This window comes from Triturus cristatus, chromosome 9, assembly GCF_964204655.1.
Source record: "Triturus cristatus chromosome 9, aTriCri1.1, whole genome shotgun sequence".
In the NCBI taxonomy this organism is placed as follows: domain Eukaryota; kingdom Metazoa; phylum Chordata; class Amphibia; order Caudata; family Salamandridae; genus Triturus; species Triturus cristatus.
Window position 1 is genome coordinate 153,839,056 of NC_140592.1, and position 23,793 is coordinate 153,862,848.

At 48.5% G+C, this 23,793-nt stretch overlaps 1 protein-coding gene across 1 annotated transcript in view; it reads right to left on the bottom strand.

Moving 5' to 3' along the window:
• LOC146797563 (parapinopsin-like) overlaps positions 1–23,793 on the bottom strand; it is a 130,234-nt gene that overhangs the window by 88,834 nt on the left and 17,607 nt on the right. The gene's annotated exons all lie outside the window — the stretch shown is intronic.

Consider the following 23,793-nt stretch of genomic DNA (forward strand, 5'->3'; position numbering starts at 1 on the left):
CTGTGCCTCATGGGAACAGTCCAGCCCGAACTGCCAGGCCAGGTCCTCCCTGGACTGGAAACAAGCATCCTAGGACCGGTTTCTTATAACTCATCACTGTTCTTACAAACCAAAAGAAGCGTGGGCTCGTGAAAACAGATTGAGCCTGAAATTGTTTTTTTCCTGAAAATATGACATAAATGTGCTACTCAATTGCAGACCTGAAATGTAATGTTTGCAATTGTGGAAACACGTTTAACAAATTCTCACTGTGCAACTATGTCACTGATTCAACTCAGCTTCTTTTACATCTTACCAAAGTGACTGAAATGTCATATATATATAAGCCAATAACTGTCACTGTGTCTTCCACTAGTCTAAATATGACTCGAGGAAATGGCTAAAAAAAAGTGACCACATCAACCATTAGGACTGGGAAAAATTTACATTTTTCAATTTTCCAAATTTGAGATGTCATAGAAGCCAGAAAAGTTCTCAAAATTCTGTATTAACGTGTTTTTTTTTTTTGCCTAATCTATCACCCACGGGCGACTGAGCAGAAAATGTCTCCTACTAGTAACTTTTAAGCGACGGATGCTTTTCTGTGAAAAAGGTAAAACGCAGTACCCCACATTTGAGTCAAAAGCGTAATTTCCAAGAAATTTTAAGATAAATATTAAGAGATTTTTTATACCACTTGGATGCTGCCCCTCGTGCAAATTAGAGAGAGGGGGCAGAGCAGTGTAAAGAAGACTCTGCTTGGCATTGCTTTTAGTTTTACACATTTCAGGAACCAGGAAAAGGGCACAATTTATGCTTCCCTTGTTGACACTGACTTCATGTGTGACCTTCACCTCCTACCTTCACCCACCTTTACCTTATTGCATCCAGCTGTCACTGAGTGCAAGGATGCATTTGCATGCGCGGAAGTGCAGACACGACGTTGATTTTAATTCCCTTTGTACAGTGCTTAGTAGAGTGTGAGCACAGCGTGGCTATAAATTCTCATCAGACGACAATCCAAGAGCGATAAAACAGAAGCATATAAAAGCCTAAACGACCAAAGCCAAATAATTGTAAGTTCATATTTTAACTCTCCTGACAGGGAAGGTGGGGGCTGGAATAAAGCAAGTCAATAGGACACTAATTAAAACTGAGGGCGCGAAGCACTTCATACCCTTTGAAAAAATAAATGAGTTAAACAGCCTCCCACCGAAGGTTGTTAAATCTATAAAATCTGGCGTCATTAAACCTTAATCTTGTCCCCTGGGAAAAGACAAAGGAAAGGAGGGGCTGAGCAGCTACTGCGGAGCGAAGCAAGCACGGTAAATTGAATACTCGCTGCAGAATTACCCACAACGCAAACCTTTTTTAATGTTTTCCTTAACTGGATAACATTTGCATTGAACGTTATATTTTAAGCAAGATTTGCATGCTGCCTTACAAAATAACATCATATTTATTTCAGAAGAACACTACGATAGTATTTGGAATCTAAAGTAATTCATTTGCAAACTAGCAAAATGCATGAAGAGTGAAAATAGAATTCAAGAAAATGTGCATTTCGCTGTTGGGGCGCTCACTGAGGTCTAATATATCTGCAAGTATATGACTGATATGTTACCTCGTCCTATGGAACCGCTTACTGTGGCTAAGTGCAGAGCTGTAAACAGGTCCCATTTTATTAGGGTGACTTTCACCCTCTCCGGAGTAAAGTACCAGAGTGTTTTCCAATGTACTTCGCTGTTTATAGCTAGGAAAATGGAATTGGAAAGACTCAGAATTTGTAGTTAGGTAGGAAAGGGAATTTCCCAGCGTTCACTTCACACCTAGAAACATGGTCAGCACAGCAATCACCTCTGACTAGAGTTTATTTTATGTGAGATTTAGAGGAGAGAGCTGCCCCCACACTCCTTTTATATTTTGAACAGTTAACTGAAGCCAACTGGATTTAAACGAAAGCTAATCAGTTGAACACACATATGAAGATCTCTAAATGGTGGTTCCTTCTCTCCATTCATTTTTCCACTAATTGTCTCACAATGTCATTGTCTGATACAAATAACTTTAGTGCTGTTTGTCGAATCTTCACCAAACTTTCTAAAAAAGTCCATCTACCTTATCTCCATTCTGGAAAGTTTCAGGGTGATCCATCAAGCAGGAGCTGAGAAAAAGGGTGGGATCCCAAAATGTTTTTCCCATGTTAATTCCCATAGGAATCATTGGAAGCAATACGGAAAAAATGTCTTAACAGAATTCCACCGAATTTGACAAAAAGCTAGATCTTGACTCAGAATGTGTGCTTTTTTTTGGTTTATATTTATTTAGCTGTTTTTGAAAAATTATTGTTTATATTATAGTGCTATCTGGACAGTTGGCCCCGTGGGAGTACTGCTGTACTCCTGTAGCAATACACATGTACAAAATAGACTGTTGTAGCCACCATTACAGGGCTCCTAGATCAGTCCCCATATCCTGCATACACATAAAAAAGATATGAGGGGGAAAGGGTTTGGTACCCTGACCCCCTGGCCCTTGTGGGACCCCTCTATGGGCCTCCAAAACATAATTGTGCCCTGCTACTCTTGGTGGGCCTAGCATGGGCCCCCGTGTAGCTCCGTAGGGCTCCTGTGGGATCAGTAGTACAGCAACACCACACAAGAATCAGCAAGTGAAGTTTGTGTGGTCTTGCATTTCCACTGTTGGTGCTTTAGCTGCGGTTCTGCAGGAGTCCTGTAGACCAGTGTAAAACAAAGGGGGTGTTGGCCTGTGGGCGTTTGACCTCTTCAGGGGGTTTTCAGCCCACGGGGAATTGCCTGAAGGGCTTGGCCGCAAGCCAGACCCGGCAGCCAACCCTATGCCACACACAACCTTGAAGCTAAGCTCATTGAGTGAGTTTCCTGAATAAGAAAACCCCAGAAATCCACTGAAACGAACAAGGGTTAAAGTGAAGTTATAGTTAGGTATCGTTTAAAGATCTTACTTAACATTAATAAAAAACCTCAGAAATTCACTGAAAAAACAAACGTGAATCTGATGTTATATTTAGGTAAGGTAATAAGATTTTAACTTGCATTTTAAAAAGTCTTGAAGTTTACTGAAAACTCTAATGGGTATATTCACAAGAATGTGTGATAACTACCGCAAGAGTAGCGTAACGCAACTTCGCGGGAAAATAAGCCTGTGTCAACGTGGGATTCAAAACAAGGCGGTACAATGTCCGCGATACAACCACCACGACGGAGATAAAAACACAAACCATGACCCCAAAAAATACACGATGGGCCAAAGCGCGATGAGGAAATCAGCGATAAGCAGCGCCAGGCCTGCAACACACACCAGGCAGGCCGAAAAAATCACCATAAAAGTAGAAAAAACACCCACAACCAAACTGACCCACACCCAAGCACCATGGAGGCAGCCGGAGCAGGCGTAGAGGACGAGCGCAACCCCACAAGCACCCCGGACAACCAGCCCGGGACATCGGGGACAGGGAAGGGCAAGGACAAGAAGACGAGGAAGACGGAGTTCAGTCCGCAGGCGAACAGGATCATAGTCACGGAGGTGATGGAACACCACCAACAACTCTTCGTCAACTCCAACGTGTTATTAGGCACCAAAACTGCAAAATGGCGGGACATCATCGACAAGGTGAATGCCGTCGGAGAGCACAAGCAGACAATGAACGAGGTCAAGAGGCGATGGAATGACATCAAGCGGAAGACCAAGGAGAAACTCTCCGCCAACCAGAAGGCAGCAATGCAGACCGGAGGTGGGGGCCCAGCGCCACAGCTTGTGCTGGATGACATGGATGAGCTGGTGTTGACAGTCATCAGTGTGGATACTGTGGCCGCAGTCGGGGGACCGGAACCTGCTTGACAGGACACAACACAACTGCAACAGGGTGAGTGACCACTAGGTACTGGGGGGACGGGTGGAGATGGCCACGATGGCGTACATGCACAATCAAGCAGGGCACAGTACACACCCACAATGACCCTGGCACCTCACCCAGACCCACAGACTGTCACAATGTACAATGCCATGCTGTCTGAATGTCACCCTGTACCATGCGGCTACATACATGTGGACACATTGTAATACACCATCTTCCCTTCACATCGCAGGGGCATCGTCAACACCTCCTGCAAAGCAGTCACAGCCACTCCTCACTAATGACAAGGAGGACAACACCAGCATCGACGCACAAGCCCTCCTAGACATCATTGACCTCATCCGCGACTCACCTCCAGGATCAGGGCAGCCCAGCTACATCGAGGAGACCCCACTCGCCACCCAAACCACACAGCAGGAGACACTCACAGCCCCGGCACCCTCCCAAGTCCCCCAGGAACAACAAATGGCCTTCCAACGCCGTGTGCTGGAGGGTCAGAGGGAGACGGCTGAGCAGGTGCGGGTGGGGTTCGAACTCATGGCTGCCAAACTGGACGCCATCCTTGGGTGTCTATGTCCGCCCCATGGTCTCCAACGAGCCCTGACTCACTGACATCGCTGGAGTCATGACGCCGAGAGTAGAACAGCTGTCCGTTCAGAGTGGCTCCAGAGATACCAGTCGTGAGCTGGCACACATGCGGAGGCTCATGGAGGACATGGTGCGAATGGAGGCGGAAAGTATGGCAGCCACCGCTGCACATCATCAGAATGTAGCTGGGATCTATCATGCCCTGCAGGCCTCCATCATGGCATTGCCGCCACAAGGCGTGGCACTGATAAATGCTACTGCCCCCACACCATCCACATCCCTGCCCACTGGTGTGTCAGTGCCTCACAGTGTGGCAGACGTATTCACCCAGGCCCCTGATGTGTCAGTGGCACACAGTGCCACAGCCAGGACTGCAACACCCACAGGGGGGGCAGGGCATACATCCGGAGATGAGGACATGGATGGGTTTGTGATCAGGAGGCACTAGCATTCATTTCCGCAACCTGGCCTGTTTCTGCTTAGTGTCCCACATGGCCTCATGACCTTCCACTGACCCCCGATACACTCTGATGCACTCACCTTGGACAGCGACATGGACTACCACATCCTGTTCGACGACCAATGACACGGCGGACAGACTGCGGACTGTACCCTTCCTCTTCCGCAGTACATGTCATCCCCGGATGGACTCTGGCTGGCCCTCCATGGGTCCATATTGTGTAGTGTGCTCGGCATTGCCCTGTACCACTCCAGCTGCATAACTGCACTGGATGTGCAAATAAACATCCAGTGATTCACTGCTGTGTCATGTCTTACATCATTTAGGTATGGCTGTGTTGATGAATGTGGGGACAGTGCCTTCGCTTGCGTCAATGATGTTCATCCTGTGGGATGCGATTCAGAGGGTGCGACAGTGCATTTTGTGTACCTGGTCCCGTGAACACTACAACAGGAACACACGCATCAGTCACTTCCTTGTCCAGACATGGACTGGACCACGCCCCGAGCCCACAACTCATTGTGGCAAGCCCTATGCTGGTCTGGTGTACGGCAGGCCAGACCACTCCGATGACGCACCGAGGGGGGCCATCATTGCTACCCGTCGCAGGCGTACTCGGTGGTGTGCATGTCACTGGTCTAGTCATCAGCATGTCACAGCCACTCCCTGAGGGCAGGTTTGCACACACACCACACCCATCTGGCACAGGCGTCACTGGCCACGTGACTCCGTCAACATAAGGGGCCGACGACATCACATTCCCCTCTTCCGGTGGTGACTGGTTGACGGCCGCTCCACACTTCCCATTCATAAAGGGCCCATGAGTTGTTACTCACAGGGTTGGTGGCATCTGAGGCTTGGCGCACGACACAGGTCTACTGCCAGGTGGCGCTGACTGGGCTTGCACAGGGTTAGTGGCACCTGAGGCCTTGCGGCCGGCACGGGCCTGCCACCACGTGGCGCTGACTGGGGTTGCACAGGGTTACTGGCACGCGGAGCATTGTGGCCGGCACAGGCACCCCGCCACAGGACGGTGACTTTGGGTGCACTGAGTCAGTGGCACCTTAAGATGCTGAGCGGGTGTGCAGCCTGCGATGATGCCCCGTCCCGGCGGTCTGGACAGCACAGGTTTTGTGTGCCCTGCTGGACCATAGTGTAGGCCAGAGCCAGCGGGCAGTGCGGGCCTACCGCCACGTGGCATCGCTTCCAGGATCCCAAAGTTAGTGGCACCCATTGGGCTGAGCGGGTGTGCAGCCTGCGATGGTGTCTGGTGCACTGGTATGTCCTCTGCCATGGAGTATTAAAGACCCTGCACCAGAAGTGAGACCTGTTGGCCTGCAGAGTGTGGCTGCCTGGTGTGGAGGATGCCATTTCCACGGGCCCCGGGCTTGTGGCTTGCAGTGGCACGTGATGGGACCTCCCGTGTACGCGCCGGTGGCAAAAGGTGAGCAGTGAGGCCTGAATGTGCATGGGCGGGCATGCTCCGATGGGCGGCGGGAGGGGTTGGGGTGCCTCTGCCTGGGTGTCCATGGGCGGGCAGGCGATGTTCTCTTGTGCAGGTGTGTGTACTGTGCCAGTCATGTATCTGGACTCTGTTTCAGCTGGCAGCTCTGACTTAGTTGTGTGACCTGGTGAACTGCAATACATACCTGCACGTGGTTGGAGACACACCAGTGGCAGCAGGTGAGCAGTGTGGCCCGGGTGCGCTGGGGCGGCACTGTCTCTCTCTCTCTCTCTCTCCCTCTCCCATTCTCTCTCTCTCTTCTCCCCTCTCTTCTTCTCTCTCTCTCTCCCCCTCTCTTCTTCTCTCTCTCCCCCTCTCTTCTTCTTTCTCTCCCCCTCTCGTCTTCTTTCTCTCCCCCTCTCTTCTTCTCTCTCTCTCCCCATCTCCTCTTCTCTCTCTCTCTCTCCCACTCTCTTCTTCTCTCTCTCCCCCTCTCTTCTTCTCTCTCTCTCTCCCCTTCTCTTCCTCTATCTCCCCTTCACTCCCTCTCTCTGTCCTTTGATGTGCGGAGGACACACCTTCTCATCATGTTTATTGTCTTGCAGTCTGGGACCTACGGATTGTCCTAAGGGGAGCGGCCATGTGTCTTCATTCCATTTCAGTGTTCCTTTTAATAAAGTTTCATTTGTTGCTTCGAAAGTAAATGTGTGCTGCTCTTTTCTGTGTCGACACATGCATGTCACCAGTTGTGATTGTGCGACGTCAGGCGAATTATTTTGTGCATGTTTAGGTGTAGCTGATGTTGCTTGTCTTTGCTCGGGGCGGTGCCAGGGTGGGGTGGTCCTGGGGGTGGTGTCAGTGGGTGTTGTGGCCCTCTTGGGTGTCCGGGCCGCATGATGGGTGGCTCCATGTCTTCTGTTGCCCTTTGGGTGTGGCCCTGGGCTGGTCTCCATTTTGTGGTGCAGGCTGCCATCCGATTTTACACCAGGTCAGAGCAGGTGTAGATTTCCTGGTGCTAACGCGCCTAAACGCTTGTTTTGTGTTTTTATCGCCGATGTGGCTGGTTGTTGAGAATGTTGTGGTGTGATGTTGTTGCGGATTTTGGCACGGGAACGCACACTCTGCATCTCATTAGCGATAGTTGCGTGGGTCCTCTGTGGCAATGTGTTTTTGCGGCTGCTATTGCGGGTAAACTGGTGCTGTGGGCTGTTAACACTAGCTGGTGAATGGGGGGATGGATTTATCGCAACTTTGGCTGCAATAAAGTGCCGTTGACTCGGCGATAGTTTCTTGTAAATGTGCCCCTAAAGGTTTAAGTGACATAATTATTAGGTGTAGTAGCAATATAAAAGCAAATGTTTAAATCCCCCAAAAACACTGAATTCACCAATTTCACATTACCGAGCGGTAACTTGCAGCCCCACCATGCACTGCTTATGACCTCACATATTTCATCACTCATGTTAAATGAATTTCATTGATGACATCACTGATGACATCTCAGGTGACCTCACTGATAAAATTGCTGATCACATCACTGATGATATCATCCAATGAATATGAAAGTTTGCTATAAGCTTTTCATACTGACAGATATACAGCAAGGCACACATACATTTTCCATAATGTCTGTAGTGCTAATGGGTATATCCTTTTGCAGCAAGCAGAACAGAAAGCATATCCTTGACATTACCCACATTAACTGGAAAATATGCTCTTTTGTTTTTTACTGGTATTGAGGTGCGTAATAAATGTAATGTCTCTGTAGACATTAATGACATCAGAAACTTATTAAAACTTGAATACCTTTCAATGACAGTCTTTGGATATTATTTTCTATGAGATGTGTCTTTTCAATTTGTCATATGACATAGAATTTTAGGTCAACATCTTCACTTCTGTACATTAGCCAACTATAGGGCATGCGCTATCAGGCTTAATGGACTGCCATCCATAGTCTGTAAAAGTACCCTACACTTATTCCTGAAATTAACAGAATGCTATGCACCACTTTTAAAAATGTTTGCAATCATACTGAGACTTGAAACATCTGTGAGTCACCCATACATCATACATTCTATACCAATATGTGTCTCAAAATGTTCATATAACTTTTGGAAATAAATATCTGCACTTTAGATATCTCCAGTTTTTAATGAAATTGTGTATAGCACTACATGACAGTGTTTTAATGTCATCATGTATGCAGACATCCACAGATTAACAATGTGTTGTGAGGAGAAACTTTACTTGTCCTCACATATTTTGTGTCAAACTAGTTGCACTCACTCTCTACCTTGATTTATTGAAGTGCTACTTTACCTTAAAAATTCACTGGTAGCTAAAGCGTGCACCCTATAACTTTTACCATACTCATTGAGACTAGTCTCCAGTACTCCAATCTTTCTGTTTGTGGAGCAGTAGCTTGGATTGCCCCCTGTCCTTGTCCGCACTCAGTCTTCCCTGCCTCCCTCTTTGCAACACCATGTTGCATCATCATTACATACAAGTGCCTGATAATATCTCTCAAAATTAGCGTGACTTCTTTCAGAACATATAGAAGCAGCACTTAGAGCTTTCATAATGACTATAACGATTATAGCTCAGTATTGGCATATTGAAATCGGATTGAAAAACCAAACAAGAATATTTAGACTTGCGATAAAGAATACGACCAGCTAAAAAAAGCACATTCAACTTTTTCGCTAATATATCCTGCCACTGTAAGGAAAAAGTGACATTCAAGGACATCTGCTTTGTTCACAATCCCCTGGTATTTAGAGAACAGTAGTGGATGTCTGTGGGACTTCTCATAAATCAGAAGCGGCTCATGGCAGGAAAAAGAGGCAGGTCGGGAAGGCGGATGGGGGATGACGGAGAAAAATAAAAAAGATAAAAATAAAAAAGAACTTACCTGCCACCCTCCAGCATCACGCTCTTCTGCTCCTCTCCACTGCAGGCAGGCACAGGCTCTCGGACTGCCCTGTGGCCAATCCTGAAGCTGCTCTCATGCATGAGAGCAGCTTCAGGTTTGACCTGAGTGCCATGAATTTGCGTTCCCAGACAGACTGCAAGTCTGTGCCTGCTCACTCCAACCCGGAAAAGTAGCTCGGGTTGGAGAGAGTTTCAGTGCGCATGACAGTTTGACCGGCCTGAGATGGCCAGCCAAACCATTCTGCGCACTGATAACAGTGCCCACCACTCCCCCTCCAGTACTGTCACGCCCCTGGCCCGCCCCAAGACTCAAGCCAGGTCCTCCCTGGACCGGAAACAAGCATCCTAGGACCGGTTTCAGCCAGGATAGCTTGATTCCAGTGGCACAGTGAGCCCAGGTCCCACGTCTGGGCATGCCTGGCACACTTAGGGCGAGAAAGCAAAAGACACACAATTGATGGACGGAATGCAGAACAAATCAAAACATTCTCCCCCAGTCAAGACATCTGGGTTAAATCCATCATTCTTTTGCTCATCATGGGGCATATGTATCAAAGGATTTTGTATTCGCAAACGCTGCGAATCGCAAAAAAAACAGCGTTTGCAAATACAAAATCGCAAAAGGAGATGTAGGAGGCATTTCAGCCTCGCAATCTTAAGGAATCGCTAAATTTGCGATTTCTTAAGTTTGCGTAAGCATTTAAGAAATCGCAAAGTGCGATTTCTTAAATGCAATGTAACATGCACCCAAGTTGTGCGATTTCTCCTTAAGAAATCGCAAATTACCACCAACTTCAAGTTGGTGTTAAGTTGCGATTTCTTTGAAATATGCACTTTTTTGCATATTTCAAAGTGCCATGTGGTGCACATACATGCCCTTAGGGCATGTATGTGCGCCATATGTGCACACATGCTGATTTCAGGGGTGCATCAGGGTGTCATGATGACACCCTTGCACCTTTGAAAATATTATCAATTTGCGATTAGCAAATAGCGATTCGCAAATTGAGAAGGACTTCCCATCCATTGCTATGGGCCTCCTGGCCCATAGGAATGAATGGGAAGGTATTCCTTAATTGCGATTTCGCAATTTGCTAATCGCAATTAAGGAATTTTAAGAAATCGCAAAATTTGTGCCATTTTTTAAATACATCCCGTTTTGCAATTCTCAAATAGCGATTCTCAAAAAATCGCTATTTGAGAATCGCAAATGGAGATGATGATACATATGCCCCCATATGACCCCTGTTTAGACCTGGCCATATTTAAATCAGTCTTGACCCTGTGCCTCTTGGGAACAGTCCAGCCTGAACTGCCAAGCCAGGTCCTCCCTCTTCCGGAAACAAGCATCCTAGGACCGGTTTCGGGGTTTCACCCCTCTTCAGCCAGGATAGCTTGTTTCCAGTGGCACAGTGAGCCCAGGACCCACATCTGGGCATAGCTAGCGCACTTAGGGCGAGAAAGCAAAAGACACGCAATTGATGGACGGAATGCAGAACAAATCAAAACATTCACCCCCAGTCAAGAGATCTGGGTTAAATCCATCATTCTTTTGCTCACCATGCCACCCCAGTTTAGACCTGGCCATATACAAATCAGTCTTGACCCTGTGCCTCATGGGAACAGTCCAGCCCGAACTGCCAAGCCAGGTCCTCCCTGGACCGGAAACAAGTATCCTAGACGTGGGTCCCGTGCTCTCCATGCCACTGGAATCAAGATATCCTGGCTGAAGAGGGATTAAATCCCGAAACCGGTCCTAGGATGCTTGTTTCCAGTCAGGGAGGACCTGGTTTGGCAGTTCGGGCTGGCCTGTTCCCATGAGGCACAGGGTCAAGACTGATTTGCATATGGCTGGGTTTAAACTGGAATGGCATGGTGAGCAAAAAAAGATGAATTTAGCCCCAGATCTCTGTACTGGGCTGAATGTATGACATTGTTCTGCATTCTGTCCATCAACTGTTGTTTTTGCATTTGCACCCTGAGTGGGACAGGTATGCCCAGACGTGGGTCCCGTGCTCTCCATGCCACTGGAATCAAGCTATCCTGGCTGAAGAGGGGTGAAACCCCGAAACTGGTCCTAGGATGCTTGTTTCCAGCACAGGGAAGACCTGGCTTGGCAGTTCGGGCTGGCCTGTTCCCATGAGGCACAGGGTCAGGACTGATTTGCATTTGGCTGGTTTCAAACTGGAATGGCATGGTGAGCAAATAAACGATGGATTTAGGCCCAGATCTCTGCACTGGGGTGAATGTATGACATTGTTCTGCATTCTGTCCATCAACTGTTGTTTTTGCATTTGTACCCCGATTGGGACGGGTATGCCCAGACATATGGTAAGTGTTCGAAATTGAGGTTTCTATTTGGCAGAGTATACACCCTGACCAAGCTGGAGCCGCAATCTCAGTCACTGTAAGTCAGATACACAACCTCAATTCACCTGTGCTCACCATCTGGTAGCTTGACACAGAGAAGTCCGACTTAATGTAAGAGGCAATATTGCCAGGTCTAACAGTAAGGTCGGATTACAAGTCACGATTCTGAAAATGACAAATTTTGAAAGTTTACATATTCTTGTCCTAACCATTTGGTGCCTGCTGCCTGTGCCCTTGATAACATGACTGCGAACAGCTTGGCAGTTGGCCTCTGTGTATTCCTCCTAGACAGTCAGACAAAGGTGGACTCTGTGTTGGCAGGATGGGTCATCCTACCAGGATGGTTGGGGCAGAACTGTTCCCTGTCCCAATTGCATTTCAAAGGGCTGCCTCCAGCACACACATAAAGGCACCTGACACCAGTCTTTTGTAACCAACCCCAGACTACTTGGAGCCTTGGTTGGGGAAGTGAAGAACTTTCCACAACCAAATTAAGGGGTTGTATAGGGAGTCCCACTCCTACTTCAAAGGCTGGCACCAGGTGTACATTTTTGGCCCCCTGAGCCACATCTCAGACCACTTCTAGACCTGTGGAAGACTCCGAAAAATAGCTGCCCTGCTGCCATGCTGCTGGAAGGACTCCCCTGCTGCCCTGATACTTTAGGAAAGAAGCCTGGACCTCATCCTTGAGCCCAGGACCACCAGAGTGACTCCCAGTGCTAGCTGGCTGGCCTCTAGGGTGAGCTACAGGGACAGAACGAGCTCCAGAGACCTGTCCTGCATCTTCCCAGCTGACCAGGCCTGCAATTGAACCTGCCTAAGCCCTTCTAGAGTGAATCCCGGATCCCCAAGTGGTGCCTCCCCAGGCGCTAGACAGTTGGCTGGCATCAGAGCATACTCCTCTTTAACGAAGAGAGAACTCCTCATGTTTTGGGCTCTTTGCGACCATGTATGGGTCAGTTCATGTTCATACTTTGCCACCCATGATGTTCGCCAACACAAAGCTCTGGTAAACCAGACTCTTCCCGATACAGCGATTGCCAGCGACGATAGGCTATGCAAGATCTGCACTTCACGCTACAGCAATGACGGCATGTGGTAACCAATAACGCGAAGCTCCAGCAAAGACTGTCCACGATGCCCAACCGGATCTTCCTGCTACAGCAACGACTGTGCATGACGCTAGTCCTGCTCTTCGCGATAAAGCTAAGAACATCTGCGACGCTGTCCATGCTCCTTGCGACTCTCTCCACCCCGAACTGAACTCTTTGCGTCTGACTTTGAGATGGTATCTTTTTCAGTGGAACTAACAAGGTCCCTGAATCCGGCCCGCATTCCATCGCGTTTGACCTGAACTTGACTTTCTACTGGTCTAGCACTCCCAGGTGACTGAAAGTACCACTTTGTCCTTTTAGGTGCTTTACTTATCTAAACACTTTGAAATTGCATAACCTTGGTTCTACTGATTGAATTTTTGTGATTCATTTTATTTATTACAATTTACTCTATTTTTCTAAATTGTGTGGGACTTTTTTTGTTTTGTGTTTTCACTTTATTTCTGTTTGGGTGCTGCATAAAACTTTACATATTGCCTCTAAGTTAAGCCTGACTGTTTTTGTGCCAACTACCAAAGAGTTAAGTGCAGGCTAATATAGTGACTTTTGTGGATCACACTGACAAGTATTGCAGTTGTTGCTTGAGTAGGGTTTTCACTCCCTCTCAATCAAAAACCCAAATTCTTTCAGTGACAATGTAAATACACACTGTCAGAGTTGGTAGACTGGGCATGCTGGTATCTCTTGTGCTGGTATCCTCTGAGGCGGAAGCCGGAGGACTGTATTTGACACTGTTTTTAAAAATTGCACTGTCCGCCACTTATATTGGTTTTAATCACCACTGAGCTCACCTGCTTAAAAGCGCCGATCTCAACGCGCTCTGACAGCCCTTCGTGACCACCCCTGAGACAGCGACCCAGCGCTGAACAGGGAACGCCCAAAGGCGGTTGCCACGCCCACTGCGAGGCCACGTCCCCTCTACCGAGTACAAAAACGCTGATTGAGAGCGGATTTGGCACTCTTGTGCTGGTATCCTCTGAGGCGGAAGCCGGAGGACTGTATTTGACACTGTTTTTAAAAATTGCACTGTCCGCCACTTATATTGGTTTTAATCACCACTGAGCTCACCTGCTTAAAAGCGCCGATCTCAACGCGCTCTGACAGCCCTTCGTGACCACCCCTGAGACAGCGACCCAGCGCTGAACAGGGAACGCCCAAAGGCGGTTGCCACGCCCACTGCGAGGCCACGCCCCCTCTACCGAGTACAAAAACGCTGATTGAGAGCGGATTTGGCACTCTTGTGCTGGTATCCTCTGAGGCGGAAGCCGGAGGACTGTATTTGACACTGTTTTTAAAAATTGCACTGTACGCCACTTATATTGGTTTTAATCACCACTGAGCTCACCTGCTTAAAAGCGCCGATCTCAACGCGCTCTGACAGCCCTTCGTGACCACCCCTGAGACAGCGACCCAGCGCTGAACAGGGAACGCCCAAAGGCGGTTGCCACGCCCACTGCGAGGCCACGCCCCCTCTACCGAGTACAAAAATGCTGATTGAGAGTGGATTTGGCACTCTTGTGCTGGTATCCTCTGAGGCGGAAGCCGGAGGACTGTATTTGACACTGTTAGAACCGGCGGTCTCTAGTTGGCAGAGGTATACACTTCTGACAAATAGGGACCAACCAACTCTAGTCAGGGAAAAGGGATTACACACTCAGATAACCCCTGCTACCCCCTTGGTAGCTTGGCAGAGCAGACAGGCTTATCTCAGAGGCAGTGTGTTAAGCATTTATGACCACATACAGTAATAAAGTGAATACACTACAGATGGACACGACACAGAAGTTATTATAAAAATAGTATTTTTATATAAGGCTTAGCACAAGACCAAATAACGACAAAAATATACCACAGTCTTAATAAATACTCTTTGGAAGGAAAAGTAATAGTTCAAGTAAGGTTTCTTCTTGGCAAATAGTTCTTTAGCAAAGTATTCTTCTGAGCACAGTTCTTTGGCAACAATGTAACCCCCACAGGAGTCACACGACGTCGAGTCTACAAGATTCCCAAGGTTCGGCGTCGACCGCGAGGAGCGCTACGTCGAGCCTGGAGTTGCAACAGACCCCACAAGTACAGTACCTTGAGAAACGAAGAAAACGATGATCCACGGCGTCGAGATGTCGGCGTCGAGGTCGGCGTCGATCGTGCCTCGGAGTCGGGTCAATCCGCAGCGGCGTCGAGGGATGTCGGGCCGGAGCAGCGCTCACGGCGTCGAGAAGGGCGTCGAGTCGATGCGGTCAGCAGCGGCGTCGGGACGGGGTCGCTTGGAGGTGGAGCCGATACTCACTCCTCACTGGCGTCGATACCGGCGTCGAGACGGGGTCACTTGGAGCCGGGGCCGATACCCACTGCTCACTGGCGTTGCTGCTGGCGTCGATCGGGCCCGGCGGCCGGCGTCGAAGGCTCGGGACACTGGAGCCGTTACTCACGATGTCGAGCTGGATTCGGCGGCGTCGGCGGCGTCGAGACTGCAGATTTTCCCTCGTGTACTGGACACAACACTTTCCAGCAATTCAGCAAATGGTGAAGTCCTTTGGCCCTGTGACTTCAACAGGAGACTGGCACTCTTCCAGCCCTTGGAGATTTCCTAGCAAGTGTTCAGAGAGTACACACCAAGTTCCTCTCTCCTTGTTCCTTGGCAAAAATAAAGAAGCAGCTTTCAGGTTCCTCCACAGCAAAACAGCACTCTGGCAGAAAGGGGAGGCAAGTCCTTAGATCAGCAGGCTTCTTGTCCTTGGTACTGGTTTCCTTGTCAGAAGTGATCTGAGCTCTTGGTTCAGGGGTCCTTCTCTTATACCCCATTTCTCCTTTGTTCCCTTTGTCCAAACAGGGAGATTCCCACCATCTCAGGTTTGTTGTGGGTGTTGCCAGGCAGAGGCACCTGGCCCATTCACTGAGCAGGGCAGAGTCCTCAGCCGCCCAGCAGGAGGCGGAGCCAGTATTGTCACTGGCAGGAGCAGGGCTATCAGTCGCCCAGCAGGAGGTGGAGCCAGTTTTGTGTCAGGCAGGGCAGGCTACTCTTCCCTCACTCTATGTGTAAACGCCCCATTCACCCCACACTGACTCGTTCAGACCTCTGGAGCCACCCAGCCCCTGACACACACACCAAACCAGCAGAGACCGGTAGATATTTGGACAAGAAAATAGCCACTTTCTAAAAGTGCTATTTTCAAACATAGAATTTAAAAACCATCCATCCTAAAGGGTGTGTTATTAAATTCTGAGTTCAGGGATACTAAACTCGACTCGCTACCATGCTCCTTGAGTCAGATAGATTATAATGGAGTTAATAATCCGTCTGCCCAGTCTGGCCTATGGGAGGCAGGTAGCCCTTCAATAGTGAAAAACGAAAATGGCTGTAATTCACTATTAGGTCATGCCACACACATCAGGGCATGACCTACCTTTTACCAACAATGCACCCTGCCCTAGGGCCTACCATAGAGGTGTCTGAAATGTGGCAAAGTGAAGGTTTAGAGACTGGCAAGTAGGTTTCCTTACCAAGTCGACATGGCAGTCAGGGACTGCACGCAGGCGCTGCGGTGGCAGGCCTGAGCCACATTTTACACGCTGCTTCTGTGGGTGGCACAACCAGTGCTGCAAGCCCACCAGCAGCAGTTAACTTACACGCCCTTGGCACACGCAGTGCACTAGACTAGGGTCTGAACAGTAAGTCAACCAAGCCAATCATGGTAACACCAATCAATGTAACAATTTAACATAGGGAGCACTTGCACTGTGGCACTGATCAGCAGTGGCACAGTGCCCAAAGCAATAATCCAGCAAAAACATCGTAAACAGAGGAGGCAAACAGAAAAAAATGGAGGAGAGACTCATGCCAATGATGCCAGGTCTAACAGACACTGTTTTTAAAAATTGCACTGTCCGCCACTTATATTGGTTTTAATCACCACTGAGCTCACCTGCTTAAAAGCGCCGATCTCAACGCGCTCTGACAGCCCTTCGTGACCACCCCTGAGACAGCGACCCAGCGCTGAACAGGGAACGCCCAAAGGCGGTTGCCACGCCCACTGCGAGGCCACGCCCCCTCTACCGAGTACAAAAACGCTGATTGAGAGCGGATTTGGCACTCTTGTGCTGGTATCCTCTGAGGCGGAAGCCGGAGGACTGTATTTGACACTGTTTTTAAAAATTACACTGTCCGCCACTTATATTGGTTTTAATCACCACTGAGCTCACCTGCTTAAAAGCGCCGATCTCAACGCGCTCTGACAGCCCTTCGTGACCACCCCTGAGACAGCGACCCAGCGCTGAACAGGGAACGCCCAAAGGCGGTTGCCACGCCCACTGCGAGGCCACGCCCCCTCTACCGAGTACAAAAACGCTGATTGAGAGCGGATTTGGCACTCTTGTGCTGGTATCCTCTGAGGCGGAAGCCGGAGGACTGTATTTGACACTGTTTTTAAAAATTGCACTGTCCGCCACTTATATTGGTTTTAATCACCACTGAGCTCACCTGCTTAAAAGCGCCGATCTCAACGCGCTCTGACAGCCCTTCGTGACCACCCCTGAGACAGCGACCCAGCGCTGAACAGGGAACGCCCAAAGGCGGTTGCCACGCCCTCTGCGAGGCCACGCCCCCTCTACTGAGTACAAAAACGCTGATTGAGAGCGGATTTGGCAATCTTGTGCTGGTATCCTCTGAGGCGGAAGCCGGAGGACTGTATTTGACACTGTTTTTAAAAATTGCACTGTCCGCCACTTATATTGGTTTTAATCACCACTGAGCTCACCTGCTTAAAAGCGCCGATCTCAACGCGCTCTGACAGCCCTTCGTGACCACCCCTGAGACAGCGACCCAGCGCTGAACAGGGAACGCCCAAAGGCGGTTGCCACGCCCACTGCGAGGCCACGCCCCCTCTACCGAGTACAAAAACGCTGATTGAGAGCGGATTTGGCACTCTTGTGCTGGTATCCTCTGAGGCGGAAGCCGGAGGACTGTATTTGACACTGTTTTTAAAAATTGCACTGTCCGCCACTTATATTGGTTTTAATCACCACTGAGCTCACCTGCTTAAAAGCGCCGATCTCAACGCGCTCTGACAGCCCTTCGTGACCACCCCTGAGACAGCGACCCAGCGCTGAACAGGGAACGCCCAAAGGCGGTTGCCACGCCCACTGCGAGGCCACGCCCCCTCTACCGAGTACAAAAACGCTGATTGAGAGCGGATTTGGCACTCTTGTGCTGGTATCCTCTGAGGCGGAAGCCGGAGGACTGTATTTGACACTGTTTTTAAAAATTGCACTGTCCGCCACTTATATTGGTTTTAATCACCACTGAGCTCACCTGCTTAAAAGCGCCGATCTCAACGCGCTCTGACAGCCCTTCGTGACCACCCCTGAGACAGCGACCCAGCGCTGAACAGGGAACGCCCAAAGGCGGTTGCCACGCCCACTGCGAGGCCACGCCCCCTCTACCGAGTACAAATGTGCCGGCCATACCAGCGCAGCGGACGAGCGCAGCGGGAGCGCCTAAGGCAAGCCCGTCTGCGCCCGTCCGCGCACGACCGGGCCTAGGGCCAGAATCCCTGCCTAATCCCACCGCCACAAAGGTAAGCTACTCTCGCAGAGAGCTCCTCAGCCTCAGACCCTCAAAAAATAGCACCTGTCACATAATGCACGACCCTAATGGTCCTTTTACCAGCTGCAGCACGTGTAAACCAGGAAAGCTACTCCTTCCCAAACCCTCAGCCCCACCCCCTGTCCTTAAAATTTCGACACTAAATTGCAGATCGCTTCCTAAGCATGCCCTGCTCATTAACCACCTTATTGTCGATCTTAGCCTGGACATACTTTTCCTTACGGAAACGTGGATCACCGAGCACTCTAACTCGGATATAGTACTGGCTTTACCCCCAGGCTTCCTTATCACGTCTCAACCACGCCCCTTAGGCAGAGGAGGTGGACTAGCTATTATCCACAGGGATCACTTCTCCTGTCGATCCAACGAGATTCAGACCCAGGAGTCAGAGAGCTGCCTCTTCACGATCCAGTTATCCTCGACTAGCTCCCTGTCAGGCCTCCTGGTGTATCGCCCCCCCGGCCACCCCGGTCCCTTCTCGGCCACCCTTTTGGAAACCGTCTCTTCCTCGGCCCACCTGACATCTAACTTCCTAATAACAGGAGACCTGAACATGCACTTCGAGGACCCTTCAGACACAGGCGCATCGGAGCTAATTCACGACCTAGCAGCCTATGACCTTCTCCTTGCCAACACCGGGGCAACACACACGAAAGGACACCTACTTGATCCAGTGTTTTCTAACATCCCCTCTCTCCAATTCATTAATTCCCAACCACTCCCGTGGACGGACCATTTTCTGGTCACAACCCACTTACCAGGGGCTTTTAAGAAACCCCAAAAACCCACCACCCTCACCAGAGACAGATCGTGGGCCAAACTCTCGGTGGAGGACTGGTCCAAAGCCCTGGACTCCTCGACCCCTAGTCTCTCGGAGGACCCCTCCACCGCTGATACCCAATTTAGAGAATGGATCTCCTCCTCCCTCGACAGTATCATCCCCATAAAAAATCGTGAGTACAAAAACAAGATAAAGGGCCATGCCCCATGGTACAACTCTGAACTCAGAGCTCTTCGCAAAGAGTGCAAAAAGGCAGAGAGACTGTGGAGAAAGGACTGGCTCCATAACAATAAGGACATTTACCACCGCTCGGTAAGACGATACAAATCTGCCCTAAAGCTAGCCAAGGCCGCATTCTACGACAATAGAATAAAAAATGCCACCAACTCCTCCAAAGAATCTTACCTTATAGTCAAAGAACTTCTTAACATCCCTTTGTCACCCGCTGCCTGCCCCCCTCCCCCAGATAGAAGCAAGGACCTGGCCTCCTTTTTTGTCTCCAAAATATCGCGTATACTGGACTCCCTCCCTACCATCAGCCCCCATAACCATACGGTTATGGAGACTTGCACCAACAGCCCGCAGCTGCAGTCTTTCAGAGCAGTTTCTCTTACGGAGGTCACCTCCACGCTGGCCAAGATGAAAAGCGGATCCCCCCTTGACCCAGCCCCGGTTAGATTCCTAAAAACCGTGTCACCCAGTATAACCCCCTCTATTAGGGATCTCATCAACACCTCTTTTTCCCAAGGCACAGTGCCTCCCAATTGGAAGAACGCCGCTGTCAAGGCGTTACTGAAAAAGCCCCAATTGAACCCGGACGACATGGCCAATTACAGACCCATATCGCTCCTTCCGTGTATCAGCAAGATAGCCGAGAAACTAGTGAATGTGCAGTTATCCCAATTCCTTGAGACTAACAAACTTCTTCGTCAATCTCAAACAGGATTCTGGCCCGGCCATGGCACGGACACTGCCCTCCTCTCCGTCATCGAGGAGGCAAGGTGTATCCTGGACTCAGGAGGATCAGTGGCAGTGATCCTCCTGGATCTCAGTGCCGCCTTTGATACGGTGGATCACCGTGTCCTTCTCCACCGCCTGTACAGGGCTGGAATCACGGGAACTGCACACGCATGGATTAACTCCTTCTTATCCGGTCGTTCATTTCAGGTGTGGGACGGCAATTCACGATCAGACCCACTCCCACTCACGTGTGGTGTCCCCCAGGGGTCTTCGCTCAGTCCCACCCTGTTTAATGTCTACATGGCCCCCCTTGAAGACATCGTGACCCCTTATGGGATAAAAATAGTAAACTATGCCGACGACACACAACTTGTCGTCTCTTTGTCCCACCTGGATAAACACCCAGACAGCCTGCTGAACTGTCTCCAGGATATTCACACCTGGATGTGCGAATCTTCCTTGAAGCTGAACGGTGCAAAAACCGAAATCATGCTCCTGGGCAACAAATGGACCTCCATCCCACCATCAGTATGGCCGGACGCCTTTGGCGAAATCCCCAAACCTAAAAAAGAAATTAAGACACTGGGGTATGGCTTGAACCTGAACTCACCATGAAGACCCAGGCTACCAAAACTGCTGGAACTTGTTTTGGCCTCTTGCGGTCAATTCGCAAGATTCTCCCCCTCCTTCCTCCCCTATCCAGGAAACTATTGGTTCAAGGGCTCATCCTAGCCCGGCTGGACTACAGTAACGCCGTTTACCTCGGCGCACCCGAATTTACCCTGGCCAAACTCCAACGGACCCAAAACGCGGCGGCGCGGCTCATCATGAACCTTCCTCCCAGAGCCTCTGCCAAGCCTGCTCTTAAAGCTCTTCACTGGCTTCCTGTCCGCCAGCGTGTAGAGTTTAAAGCCCTGTGCACCACCCATAAACTCATCAACGGTGTTGGTCCAGCAGCCCTGAAAGACATGGTCACCCCCTACAAGGCTCCCAGACTCCTTCGCTCTGGCGGCGAACATCTGGCCACAGTCCCCAGGTTTAAGAAGGCACGCACCGGTGGCCGACGTTTCTCTGTCAAAGCCTCTGTAGGTTGGAACTCTCTTCCTCGCAACCTGCGTCTGGAACCCTGTCACGCTCTTTTCCGAAAAAAATTAAAAACCCTCCTGTTTCCCAAATAGTTCGCTCTGTCTTCCTCTCTTGGTTCTCACAAAGTTATAGCGCGGGGATGCCTACGGGTCACCAGGCGCTTTATAAATCGCAAAATAAATAAATAAATAAATAAATAAATGCATTTTCAGTTACAAGCGAGACCTCTAGGCCTTGACAGAGCATGTTTTTTTAAAAGAAAAGCCCATTGGCTTTGCCAAAGTTTGTTTTGATTTGTCTCAATGTCGTTTTAATTCCATAACTACTGAATGAATTATTCATTCCCATTGTGTTTTTATTGGAGACTCGTGGGGCTTCAATTTCACATTATTGTCAAATTTACTGTAAGCACAAAACAAAATATGGATGCGGGCGAGTGAGGCATGGCACAGAGATTTGGGAAAAATTAATGAAAATTGTTATAAGGCTGTGGGTTCATATGTGTCATTCGACCTTACGGTTCTGAGGACTTGGTCGGGTCATAACAGTGAGACAAACATTCAGATATGGGGCGGTACCTTTGGGCAATGATATTACGTTTAAAATTTCACAAACACCACATAGAACGGTCCGTGACGTTTCTCCTTTCTGTAAACACATTTATTTTATGAGCCCTTTCCGGGATCGGAGGGTGGATTTGCGTGGGGGCGCACGAACCAAAAAAGTAATGGCGCCTTCAGAGCCAAATCTCATCAGATGGTATCGACGTAATCCACCCTTATTTGAAAACATCTGCCGTCCACTGATAATTACTGATCACTCCCCTTTCTCGAAAACGCATTTCCACTAATCAGCTTTCATTTCAGATCAAAAGATATAAGATACCCTTTTGCTTATTGCCTCACAGTTGCTATTTAATTCTATATGTAGCTTTTCAAAATAACATCGCATACTTAAGAAGTAGATTTCCGGAATATGAGGTGAATTCCTTATTTGCAGAACAGTACAATATAAATTATATATAATACTGGCTACTTTAGAGAGTTCGTGCCCTTCTTAATTTTATGATTCGTATTCATTTATTGATTTTGTTTTGTTTGCATACATTGATGAGACCCAACTCTTTTACATAGTCACACTGAATTTCAAGGTACCCGGGTTTTTTTTTTTTACAAATAGGGTGTTATACTATTTTTAGTTTAAATTAGTACAATGAGGCTCAGATAGCCAGACGAGCTAGAGTACATCTACATACACACAGTGATTAATTTGTAAAAAACAGAACTGCCGGTGCCGAAAACGTTGCCAAGGAGGCCACAGCCCACATCTTCCTCTGGTGTGCCCAACTTTAAACTCCCGCACTGCCTCAGTCTCTACCCTGTAACCATGCTCTGCTGTCTTTTCCCTAAGTCATACCTATTACTTTTTTACCTACACCGACAGATTAGGGCAAAAACAAAATGCAATTAATATTGAGACCACCACCTGCAGGGTCAAAAATCGTAGCCCCGGCCCTGTGAAAGAAGTGCCGGTGCTGAGCACCTGAAAGCACTGGCTCAAATTAAGCACTGCATACACATACGCAATAAAAATAATAATTACAAAACAGCTAAACTATATCATAAACCCGTGTTCAGAGAAATTAGAGTGCACGCTACCGAATCACCGGTCGGCTCTTGCCGCGACATCTCGTAGCAAGTTACATTTGGCAATGTTGTAGAAAAAGTAGGCATATAAGGAAAAAGTATTGTAGAAGATATTTCTGCAGATGGGAGGAAGAATTCAGTTCCATTCCTTGGTCGCACTTTGCTAAAATGATTGCCTCACAATTCTTGATTTTCTGAAAAGTGTCTTTTAAGTTGAAGAGCACTAGCGAGTGCCTAGAGTGCAAATTCTTAAACTAGATCAGTTGGAGACCCAGAGTGAGTTGTTTTTTTAATTATGTTTGAATGGTTGGCAGCTTAAGATACTTTTTGTTAATAGTTCAAAACATATTACAAATATTAGTATATTTTATGTGTAAACGTGTTTAGCAAGTATAGCGCCTCGTGCCTTTTGTCGTGCATACGGTGCTAGAAACCTTACTTCTACAGAGGGTAGTTATAACAACACAGCAATAAAGAGTATTGATGCAAGGCAGTTTAGAACCTAATGTGAGCTAATATACGCAAAAAGGAAATGAAGCTGGGATGAAGATTTGGTATCAAACCACCGTTGACCAACTGCTCCTGCCATAGTGTCCTTTCTATTGGTCTGTTCTTTTCCGTTTCCGTTTTTTAAATCATTTTTTTTATTGAGGTAATGCATAAGACACAGTAATACAACAATACAGGTCAATCAATTGGAAGGCAAATATTTAAGGGTTTAACATGACTAAGCGGGCAGCTGGATGCATCACATAAGATATAACATGGAACCAAATAAACAAGCATAGGCAATGCAATAGGTCCTGCATTTGCGAGTTAGTGCTATTGGCATTGTAAATGTAAATGTTTTTTACTTATGTGTTTTGAAGTGGAGTGGATGTATGTAGGGTGCAGTGGAATTTTGTGGTATGGTGTGCAGTGGAATTGTGGATT